This window comes from Piliocolobus tephrosceles, chromosome 16, assembly GCF_002776525.5.
Source record: "Piliocolobus tephrosceles isolate RC106 chromosome 16, ASM277652v3, whole genome shotgun sequence".
NCBI classification, from domain to species: domain Eukaryota; kingdom Metazoa; phylum Chordata; class Mammalia; order Primates; family Cercopithecidae; genus Piliocolobus; species Piliocolobus tephrosceles.
The window spans coordinates 3,690,395-3,701,480 of record NC_045449.1 but is presented as its reverse complement, the minus strand read 5'-3'; the positions used below and the strand labels follow the sequence as shown (position 1 = coordinate 3,701,480).

Below are 11,086 nucleotides of genomic sequence, written 5' to 3'. Positions count from 1 at the left end.
GGCCATACCCCATACCTGTCACCCCATATGACAGGTCAGAGAGAGACAGACTCTGCTGCCACTTTCCCTGCCTAAGCGAGGGACATCCAGGGACGTTTGAGGCCCTTGGAGCAGAGAAACTCTCACATTCTGAAAACCTGGTGCCTTAATGTTGGCATGTCAGGCAGAGGACAGAGATCGGTTCTGGTCCCAGGGATGATAGTTCCTTTCTGGGCATCTCTGGGCCTGTCCCACCGGGCCGGGAGTGCAGAATCAGAGGCAGCATGGGACGCTCCTGCGGTCGGGTTGTCTCGGGAGCCAAGACAGGCCTGGCAGAGGCTGGCACACTTGTGAGTGTGCGTATGCAGCTCTGTGCCCATGTGTGTCTGGGTGTGTGTCCCTGGGGCTGGGTGCTCACATGTGGGTACTCTTGTGTGTGCATATGGCTGTGCCCACGTCCGCCCTGTGGCCAAGTGTCTGGGTGGCTGATGTGTGTCCCCTGTGTGTGGTGCCTCTTGTCCACTCGCAGTGACTCTGCGGAGGGCTCCTGGAGGCCCCAGGGCCACTGGAGGGGGCTCAGCTCCTGCTGGGGGTCTGGGGGTGCCCAGTAGCCTTTGTCTACCTTTGCCGTGTGATTCTGAGGGCTCTGCCCTCCCCATTTTTACTGTGGTTCCAAACCAGAACTGCTAAATGGAGTCCAGGGCAGGCAGACCCAGGGCCCAAACAAGGACCACGGAATCCTAGTCCCCCTGAAACTTCTGGCATCCGAAAGAGCCCTCCCTCTGTCCCACCAGTCCCCAAAACCTCAGAGCTGTCCAGGTGGACCCAGGGTCAGGCCCCAGCCTTGGCCTCTCCTCTCTCTCATTCAGAAACTAATCTGACATCTGCGATGGTGTTCGAGCTTGGGAGGGAAACAGACCCACAGCGGGCAGTGGGGTTTCCAGGTCCACAGCAAGTCAGCAGCAAACCCGGGGTTGGAGCTGAGCCCTCCTGACCCCCAGGCCTCTGCTGTGCCTTCTCCTTCTTCACCATCACAGGGGGCTGGGGATTCTTTCTACTGGCACTGATGATGGGGTGCCAGGCACAGGACGGGCCAGAAGTCCACCACTAGCGCCACTCCTGACCCTCCCTGGAAGAGAGAGGCTGTCTGCTCAGGCCCAGCCTACCCTTGCTGGAAGACGCTGGGGAAAGACTGTCCTCTCTCTGTCCCTGCAGCTCCCTAGTCCTGCTGTCAGATCTGCAGGTGTCAGGGGCACCAGGTCCCTCCTGTGTGTGGGTCACAGGCTGTCAGCGTAGGAGGGACCCTCCCATTCCCAACCTATGCCCCATGCTGCTGCCCAGCTGGGAACCTATACCTCCAGTGACGGGGACCTCACTACCGCCCTCCGGCCCGTCTTCCGCCCCAAGACTGTCTAATCCGGTTCCAGATGGATGTGGCCCTTCTCGGTGTCTGTGGGCCTCAGCGCCACAGGGATTTAGCCAGGATCTCACAGCTTAGGAAGAGGCTAACCAGGATTTGAACCCACCTGCATGGCTCCAAAGTCAGCCTTGATATTCTGGAAAGGAAACATCCTCAGAGAGAGGGCACTGGCCTGCCCACGTCACACAGCAGAGGATGGAAGGAAGGCAGGGTCCCTCATCACCAGCAACCCCGAGGGCTGCAGGCTCAGGCTTCCAGCTCCTGCTCCGGCTGTGGCACCTGCTGTCTCTTGCACCCTCGTCTGGCCACTGCCCAGTACTGCACTGACCTCGGCCAGGAACCCACAGCGGCAAACCCGTTTGCCCACAGCGCCAGCAGCAACCCCACAGTGCCAGCCTGGACTTGGCCTTGGCATCTCCGGGCTCAGCTTCCTAACTGGCCCATGGGGCACGGGTTGCAGGTGACCCCCCTAAAGTGCACTCCCCTCAGCACTTTGCTGTTTCCTGGGGAGGGCTTTGCTTTCATGTCTGATCCTGTAGGCACTGCCGGGGGATGGAAAGGAGCATGAGAGAACAGCCAGGCCCCTGCGTCCCAGACGCAGGGCAAAGCCTGGATGGGGGATGGGTGGACACAGAGGCAGACCTGGACAGAGGGACAAACGCTGGAGCACAACTCAGACGAAGGGAGGGAGGTCCCGAGACTCAGAGATGGACAGAGTTACTGAGGCTGAAGAGAGAGGCTGAGATGCTGAGAACACAGACTCTGAGGAGGAAAACTGAGGCTGTGGTCTCTGCTAGTCGTGCTCCTCCAGGAGATCCCGGGCAAGTGCAGGCAGTGAGTGGGCCTAAGACCAGAAGGCTGAGCTGAGCTGACCCTCTTTCAGATCCAGTTAAGATGGTCTCAGTTAAGGCCGGGTGCAGTGGCTCACACCTGTAATCCCAGCACTTTGGGAGACCGAGGCAGGCAGATCTCCTGAGGTCGGGAGTTCGAGACCAGCCTGACGAACATGCAGAAACCCCATCTCTACTAAAAAATACAAAATTAGCCAGGCGTGGTGGTGGGCGCCTGTAATCCCAGCTACTAGGGAGGCTGAGGCAGGAGAATCGCTTGAACCCAAGAGGTGGAGGTTGTGGGAAGCCAAGATCACACCTCTGCACTCCAACTTGGGCAACAACAGTGAAACTTGATCTGAAAAAAAAAAAAAAAAAATTAGCCGGGTGTGGTAATGTGTGCCTGTAATCCCAGCTACTCAGGAGGCTGAGGCAGGAGAATCACTTGAACCCGGGAGGCAGAGTGGAGCTGAGATCACCCCATTGCGCTCCAGCATGGGTAACAGAGCGAGACTCCCTCTCAAAAATAATAAATAGGCCGGGCGCGGTGGCTCACGCCTGTAATCCCAGCACTTTGGGAGGCCGAGGCAGGTGGATCACGAGGTCAGGAGATCGAGACCATCCTGGCTAAAGCAGCAAAACCCCGTCTCTACTAAAAATACAAAGAATTAGCCGGGCGTGGTGGCGGGCGCCTGTAGTCCCAGCTACTTGGGAGGCTGAGGCAGGAGAATGGCGTGAACCCGGGAGGTGGAGCTTGCAGTGAGTGGAGATCGCGCCACTGCACTCCAGCCGGGGCAACAGAGCGAGACTCTGTCTCAAAATAATAATAATAAATAAAATAAATAAATAAATAAAAAGATGGTCTCAGAGCTCTCCCCAAAGAGGTGATGAGCTCTCTGTCTCTGGCAATGGGCTGTTATCTGTGGCCCAGGAGGCCATGCTAGGGGCACACTGGGACAGGGAAAGGAGAGGGCTAGTTTTGCTGCAGCATAGAGGAGCTTCCCCAAGGATTTGTGAATGTTGCTTGGGGAGGAAGCCTAGGAGGCCTTCCTGGAGGAGGTGTCACACTGATGGAACCAGCCATAAGCAAAGGCCTGGGGGCTGTGGGCTGGGCTGGGTTGGGCTGCTCTCAGCTTTCTCTCCAGTCCCTCTGGGTCTCTTCTCAACTAAGTCCTCACTCATCCCCTGTGCCTCCACACAGACCTCTTGCAATCACATGTTCTGAGATCTCCAAGTGGAGATCAGAGTGCACCAACCAGGGAGAAGGATGGATAGAAGTTATTGCTGGGAGAAACACATCCAGGGACCGTTTCTGCAGCATCTTCTCCATGCCTGGTGCTGTGCCGGGGAACAGAGGTGGGGCGTGGAACGGAGAGAGGGAGAAGGAGGAACTGAGGGTGAATTAGCTAGACTCCTTTGGTTCCCGAAAAGCCCAATCAAACTGGATTTAAAAGGAAGGGTGGGCCGGGTGCGTTGGCTCACGCCTGTAATCTCAGCAGTCTGGGAGGCCAAGCGGTGGATCACTTGAGGTCAGGAGTTTGAGACCAGCCTGGCCAACATGGTGAAAACCTGTCTCTACTAAAAATACAAAAATTAGCTGGGCGTGGTGGCAGGTGCCTGTAATCCCAGCTACTTGGGAGGCTGAAGCAGAAGAATTGATTGAACCCAGGAGGCGGAGGTTGCAGTGAGCTGAGATTGCGCCACTGCAGGCCAGCCTGGGCAACAGAGTGAGACTCCATCTCAAAATAAATAAATAAACAAATAAATGAATACATAAATAAAAGGAAGGGTGGGAGTATCGGGTAGTTTAGGTAACTGAAAAATCAGTGTGGGCTTCAGGCCTGGCTGGATCCTCCAGGATGAAGACACGGGAGGAGTAAGGTTTAGAGGGGAGAGGGGATGAGGAATTCTCACGGGTCCAGTCTTGGTTCTCAAAAGAAACTGTCCAGGACCTGTCTCCCTTTTCTGGCTCTTCTTTCTTCTGTGGAAGCGTCATTCTCAGGCAGGTTCTCTGTCTTCATGGTGGTGACATGGTGACCAGCAGCTCCAAGCTGACATCTCACCAGCTTAGTCACTCCTCAGGCATAAGAGCTGCTCCTTCTCCAGAGCTCCAGCGAAAGTCTCAGGCTCAACTCTTATTGGACAGGGTCAGGTCCTGTGCCCACTCCAGAACCAATCAATCATTGCGGTGAAGGAAACGGAATGCCCTGATTGGAGGAGCCTGGTTGTGTGTCCACCACTTCCAGGTTCTCCTGTCAGGAAGCAGAGTGTGAACCAAGGTCCTGAGGCTGGAGAAGAATAGAGAGTCACTGGGACTAGGCTGAAGGGGGCATAAAAGGATCCCAAGGGAGAGGATGTGATAGGGCAAGCAGGGGCGATGGCGAAGGCCTTTGAACACCGTGCTGAGGTGCAGAGATTTCTCCTGCAGGCAGAAGGGAGCCAAAGAAAGATGTCTAGCAGGGGAGGGCCTGGGGCAGGCACGGGTGAGCGTGGGGGTCAGAGGCAGGACAGCTGTGAAGAGGCCGCAGGGATGGGAAGGGAGGACGGGGCTGTACCCAAGGCATAGGCAGTGAACACAGGTGACAGATGTTGTCACCCTGGCAGGCCTCACGCCTGGGGCGGCCCCTGCTCAGCTTCTGCCCATCGTTGCCGCAGCACGTAACACCTAGCACAGCCCAGAGCTTCTGACATCTCAAGAGAAGTGGGAAGTGAGATTTATGCATGAAAGAAAACCTCTTGGTTTTTAGAGATTGGTGACGTATTCAAAAAAAAAAAAAAAAAAGAAAGAAAGAAAAACAGGCCGGGTGCCATGGTGCATGCCTGAAAATCCAGCACTTTGGGAGACCGAAGTGAGCGGATCACTTGAGTTCAGGGGTCCAAGACCAGCCTGGCCAACATAGTGAGGCCCTGTATCTGGAAAAAAAAAAAAAAAAAAAAAAATTAGCTGGGTGTGGTGGTGCGTGCCTGTAGTCCGTCCCAGCTACTCAGGAGGCTGAGATGGGAGGATCACCTGAGCCTGGAAAGTTGAGGCTGCAGTGAGCTGTGACTGCACCAGTGCACTCCAGCCTGGAGGACAGAGTGACGCCCTGTCTCAAAAATAAATAAATAACAATAAAAATAAAATAATTTGGCTGGGCATGGTGGCTCATGCCCCTAATCCCAGCACTTTGGGAAGCCAAGGCGGGTGGATCATGAGGTCAGGAGATCGAGACCATCCTGGCTAACACAGTGAAACCCCGTCTCTACTAAAAATACAAAAAATTAGCCGGGTGTGGTGGCGGGCACCTGTAGTCCCAGCTACTCAGGAGGCTGAGGCAGGAGAACGGCGTGCACCCGGGAGGCAGAGCTTGCAGTGAGCTGAGATCATGCCACTGTACTTCAGCCTGGGCGACAGAGCGAGACTCCATCTCAAAAAAAAAAAAAAAAAAATTAAAAACACAAATCGTTGGCCTGAGATTCAGTTCCACATTCAGTTAGTCATTCACCACACAGGTGTTTGTCAAGCCCCTATTATGTGCCAAGCTCTGTTCCAGACACTAAAAATACAGAAGTGAACAAAACAAATCAAGATCCTGCACTCAAGGAACTTACCCAGATGCTCCTCGACTTGCCTGCAGGTTGCATGGGGGCCTCAGGGTGGGCCCCAGTTCGGAGCCTGGAGTCTGCTCGTGACCCTCCCCACGGCTGCTGCTCCCTGACAGCACACACCCCATCTGGTCAACTCCTGCCTGTGGCCCATGGCCACACCCTGTGTCCCACCAGCCACCTGGCCAGTCCTTCCAACCCATGCCAGAGCTGCCCCTGCACCTGTCCCAGCTCCTCCAATGTCTCAGTCTTCCCACAACCAGCCCGTCTGGGTCCTTAGATGAAAGCTGAGGGAGGACAGGAAGGACTAGGGGACCCAGCCAATGTGGGCATGATGAGGAGGGTGGCTGTGAGGGTGCTGCCCAGGCATTGAGCCTGGGTGATAGGGTGAGGATAGCACCATTCTCCATGACGAGGACACAGGGGAACAAGTTCTAAAGGGAGATGGACAGTTCAGGTTGATCCAGTTGAATTTCTGTCTGTTTAGTGGTTAGTACTTGGCATGGAAATAGATCTTGCAGGCCGGACACAGTGGCTCACACCTGTAATCCCAGCACTTTGGGAGGCCAAGGTGGATGGATCGCCTGAGGTCAGGAGTTGAAGACCAGCCTGGCCAACATGGTGAAACCCCGTCTCTACTAAAAATACAAAAATTAGCCAGGTGTGGTGGCATGCGCCTGTTATCCCAGCTACTCAGGAGGCTGAGGGAGGAGAATCGCTTGAACCCCGGAGGTTGAGCCTGCAGTGAGCCAAGATCATGCCATTGCACTTCAGCCTGGGAGATAGAGTGAGACTCTGTCTTAAAAAAAAAAGAGCTACTTTATCAGGACATCATCACATTGTAAGTTGAGGAGCATCCGGACTTAGCGTGGTTTGACTTAGGATTTTTTGACTTTCTGGTGGGTTTATTGGGGGTGTTAAGAGCCTTTTTGACTCAGGATGGGTGTACCAGGTTATAGCCCCATCGTAATTCGAGGAGCATCTGTGTAAGACCCTTGGCTATGAGATTTTTGTTTGTCTTGTTCACTTTCGTGTTTGTTTTGTTCAACAGTGTTAGGCACATTAATAGGGGCTGGATAAATAGGTGTTTGTTTTTGTTTCTAAGTAGAGACAGGGTGTTGCTATGTTGCCCAGGCTGGTCTCTAACTCCTGGCCTCAGGCGATCCTCCCGCCTCAGCCTCCCAAAGTGCTAGAATTACTGGCTCATATTTGTTGAATGACTGAATGTGTGGAATTGAATCTCAGGGGAGAGTGCAGTCTGGAGATAGAATTCTGGGGACACAGCGTGTCTGAGGCAGCTCACTCAGGGAATGCGGGCAGATTGACATTGAAAGAGGAATGTGTGAGGGAGGAACAGAGAACAGTGAAAATGGGAGGTTTTCATTATATGTGCCCACTGAGTGCTAATTTTTGTATTTTTAGTAGAGACGGGGTTGCACTATGTTGGCCAGGCTGGTCTTCAACTCCTGACCTCGGGCGATCCACCCGCCTTGGCCTCCCAAAGTGCTGGGATTACAGGCGTGAGCCACTGTGTCCGGCCTGCGAGATCTATTTCCATGCCAAGTACTAACCACTAAACAGAAGACCTCATAGAGGCCGGGCGCAGTGGCTCACGCCTGTAATCTCAGCACTTTAGGAGGCCGACGTGGGCCGAACACCTGAGGTCAGGAGTTCGAGACCAGCCTGAACCCAGGAGGCAGAGGTTGTAGTGAGCCAAGATCATGCCACTGCACTCCAGCCTGGGTGACAGACGGAGACTCAATCTCAAAAAAAAAAAAAAAAAAAATCACTTATAGAAGCTTCCCTCAAACACTTACCTAGACAATTCGGTCTCCTGAGGCCCAGGCTGAGTATGTCCTAGGGTTTCACTAAGCACTTATTGAGTAAGCAGCGCATTTGGGGTAGGTGGCCTCACCTCTGTTTTACTGAGAAAACCAGGGCTCAGAGAGGTGCAGTCTCTAACCTGAAGCCACACAGCTGGGGAGCAGCAGGGCTGGCACCTGACCCTCAGCCACTCCACATGTGGCCTCTTCCCCGAGAAGGCCACCGGAGAGCCTTGCCCGTGACAAGGTAGAAAGCATGGTGAGGGTTATTTCTGGAAGGGGAGAGGCTTCCGGAGCTGCCTGTGTCTGACATCAGGCCGTCTTGGTTGTCTTCCCAGGGTGGTGACAACAAAGCCCGACCAAGGCATGGCTTTGGAGGAGTGGGCCCGGCACCATAGTCATTCTATTATTTTTGTTTGTTTGTTTGTTTTGAGACAGAGTCTCACTTTGTCGTCCAGGCTGGAGTGCAGAGCGCGATCTCGGCTCACTGCAACCTCCGCCTCCCAGGTTCAAGCAAGTCTCTGCCTCAGCCTCCCGAGTAGTTGGGATTACAGGTGCCCACCACCCCGCCCAGCTAATTTTTGTATTTTTAGTAGAGACGGGGTTTCATCGTGTTGGCCAGGCTGGTCTTGAACTCCTGACCTCAGGTGATCCACCCACCTCGGCCTCCCAAAGTGCTGGGATTACAGGCGTGAGCCACCGCGCCCGGCCCATAGTCATTCTATTATCACCAGAGTTGAGGTCATCACTACCAGATTTGACTGATCTTTCCCTTCGATCCTCAAGATCGGCAGCCCCAAGAGCAGACACAGACGCACGCTGAGTGCACCAGCCCCGGCGTGTGGGCTCCAGGTGGCTCTGTTTGCCCTCTGTGCTCTGCCTCCTGGGAGACACGTCGAAGCCAGTGCTGCTCAGTGAGTCCTGGGCTGGGGGCCTCAAGTGTGGGGACACTTGGGACCGCCACTCCTGCAGGCCTCAGCTTCTCTGTTATAAGTTGGTCTTGGGCAAAGACAGAAATGCTGCTAACCCGTTGGGGCTGGGGGTGCCAAGAGGGAGGCCTGTCCCGTAGAGGGGTTCAGGACACGGAGAAGCTCCCCCTCTCCCCTGCACCAGCTCCTTCTGGCTTGGACACAGAATCAGAGGCCTTCCTGGAGGAAGGGGCCCAAGGAGGGCGGGCGGGGGTGGGTGGGGATGGACGATGCCCTCGCTCTCCCGGATGGGGCTGGAGACAGCGGGACAGACTCAGGACGCGGAGGATCGGGGCCTTTGTCGTGCCTCACCTGTTGCTCTCTGGGACCTGCAGGGGGCAGCAGTGACCAAGCTTAGGCTTCGGGAGCATGTGGCTTGGCCCCAGTTCCAAGGTGAAAGGGGGCTTGGAGAAGAGGTGGGTGGACCGTGAGAAGAAAGAAAAGGAAATTGGTGGGTGGCCTCCCTGGGGCCTGCAGCGGGGAGACAGGAGACTCTGGGACTAAGAAGCCTGGAGAGTTCTGTTACCAGAGACCTGAGCCCTGGGGGAAGGAGAAGAGAGTCCATTACTTTGAGCTCCCCTTGGACAGGTGAGCTTGGGGTAGGGTAAGGGGTGGACGGGGATGATACATCTGGCCACAGGTGCACTCACAGATTTGCCCTGGAGGTATACAGCCACACACCCCATATCCCAACACACACACACACACACACACACACACACACTACCCTGAATCTCCACAAAGAGTCTCTCCTCAAGGAAGGGGCCACAGCCTGGAGAGGAGTGTTATCCAGGACTATTTCATTTGCAAGCAACAGAAACCAAATCCAAGGGCTTAAATAAAGGAAAGACATTTATTGGTTTATGTAACTGAAAATTCCAGAGGTAGATTTTTCAACTGTGCTTCAGGTATGGCTGAATCCAGGTGCTCAAAGAGCCTTGTCAGGATTCTGCCCCTATCTCCTGGCCTGGCTTTCCTCTAGGTTAGCATCATTGTCAGGATTGCTCTCTTCAGAAGGCGGCGAAAATGACTACCATAGTTTTCGTCTTGCAGCCGCCCTGCTTAGCCACTCGGTAGACAGGATGTTTCTTTCCTGGCAATTTCCAGAAAAGTCCTGGCCTCATTGCTGAAACTCCCCAGGTCATGTGCGTGTCCTTAGACCCGTCACTGTTACTAGGGGGATGGAACATTGATTGGCAAGCCTTGGTCCAACTCCTGGGGCTAAGAGGAAGGTTAGCCACATGGAAACTTCCAGACTGAAAGTGGAGAACCCAAAGGAACAGGACTGCTCAATGCTGGGAAGGCAAGGCCAGAATTTCCCAAGAAAGCTGGAAAACCTCCCGACTGGGCCACTCCCACAGTGCCCCGACCGAGGGGCTGGATGCTGCAAGCCCTACAGAGGACCACTTCCCTGCTCTGTTTTCCTCGCTGTCTCCCAGGGGGTCCCAGTATGGCTGGATCATAATAACAACTAATGTCTATACTGCATTTATTCTGTGCCATTCCCATTCTGAGTGTTTCTACACTTATGAACTCACTCATTTGATCACTACAAGAAGTACCATTGTTGGCCGGGCGCGGTGGCTCATGCCTGTCATCCCAGCACTTTGGGAGGCCGAGGCGGGCAGATCACAAGGTCAAGAGATCGAGACCATCCTGGCCAACATGGTGAAACCCCATCTCTCCCAAAAAATTAGCTGGGGGGGCCGGGCGCGGTGGCTCACGCCTGTAATCCCAGCACTTTGGGAGGCCGAGGCGGGCGGATCACAAGGTCAGGAGATCGAGACCATGGTGAAACCCCGTCTCTACTAAAAATACAAAAAATTAGCCGGGCGCGGTGGCGGGCGCCTGTAGTCCCAGCTACTACGGAGGCTGAGGCAGGAGAATGGCGTGAACCCAGGAGGCGGAGCTTGCAGTGAGCCGAGATCGCGCCACTGCACTCCAGCCTGGTGGACAGAGTGAGACTCCATCTCAAAAAAAAAAAAAAAAAAATTAGCTGGGTATGGTGGCGCATGCCTGTAATCCCAGCTACTGAGGAGGCTGAGACAGGAGAATTGCTTGAACCCAGGAGAGGGAGGTTGCAGTGAGCCGAGATCACACCACTGAACTCCAGCCTGGGCAACAGAGAGAGACTCCGTCTCAAAAAAATATAATAAAATAATAAAGAAATACCGTTGTTATTCCCATTTTATAGATGAGGAAACTGAGGCACAGGGGATTGAATAGCTTACCCCAAATCCCACAGTAAGTAGTGGAGCTGGGATTTAGACCCAGACTGTCAGGCATTGAAGAGTATATTCTCAGCCTTCATGCTCTGCTGGGACCTCTGGAAGGAGGAGCACCCTAGGAAGGATTGGGGTCTGAGAGGCTTGGCCTCCAGGGCCCAGCAAACTCTGTTCTTGGAAAAGAATTGGAAAGAGTATTTTAATTAGCATTTTTCTTTCTTTCTCTCTCTTTTTCTTTCTTTCTCTCTCTTTTTCT

At 54.2% G+C, this 11,086-nt stretch overlaps 1 protein-coding gene across 5 annotated transcripts in view; it reads left to right on the top strand.

Annotated features, from left to right (window-relative positions):
• Positions 1–11,086, top strand: part of P2RX1 (purinergic receptor P2X 1) — a 22,384-nt gene that overhangs the window by 1,222 nt on the left and 10,076 nt on the right. Inside the window, exon 1 of one of the 5 annotated variants that reach the window (XR_002724925.1) lies at positions 3,084–3,585. The exons of the other annotated variants lie outside the window; for them this stretch is intronic. The gene's annotated coding sequence lies outside the window, so the exon portion shown is untranslated. Of the gene's footprint in view, positions 1–3,083; positions 3,586–11,086 lie in introns of those variants that run through there. 5 annotated transcript variants of the gene reach the window in all.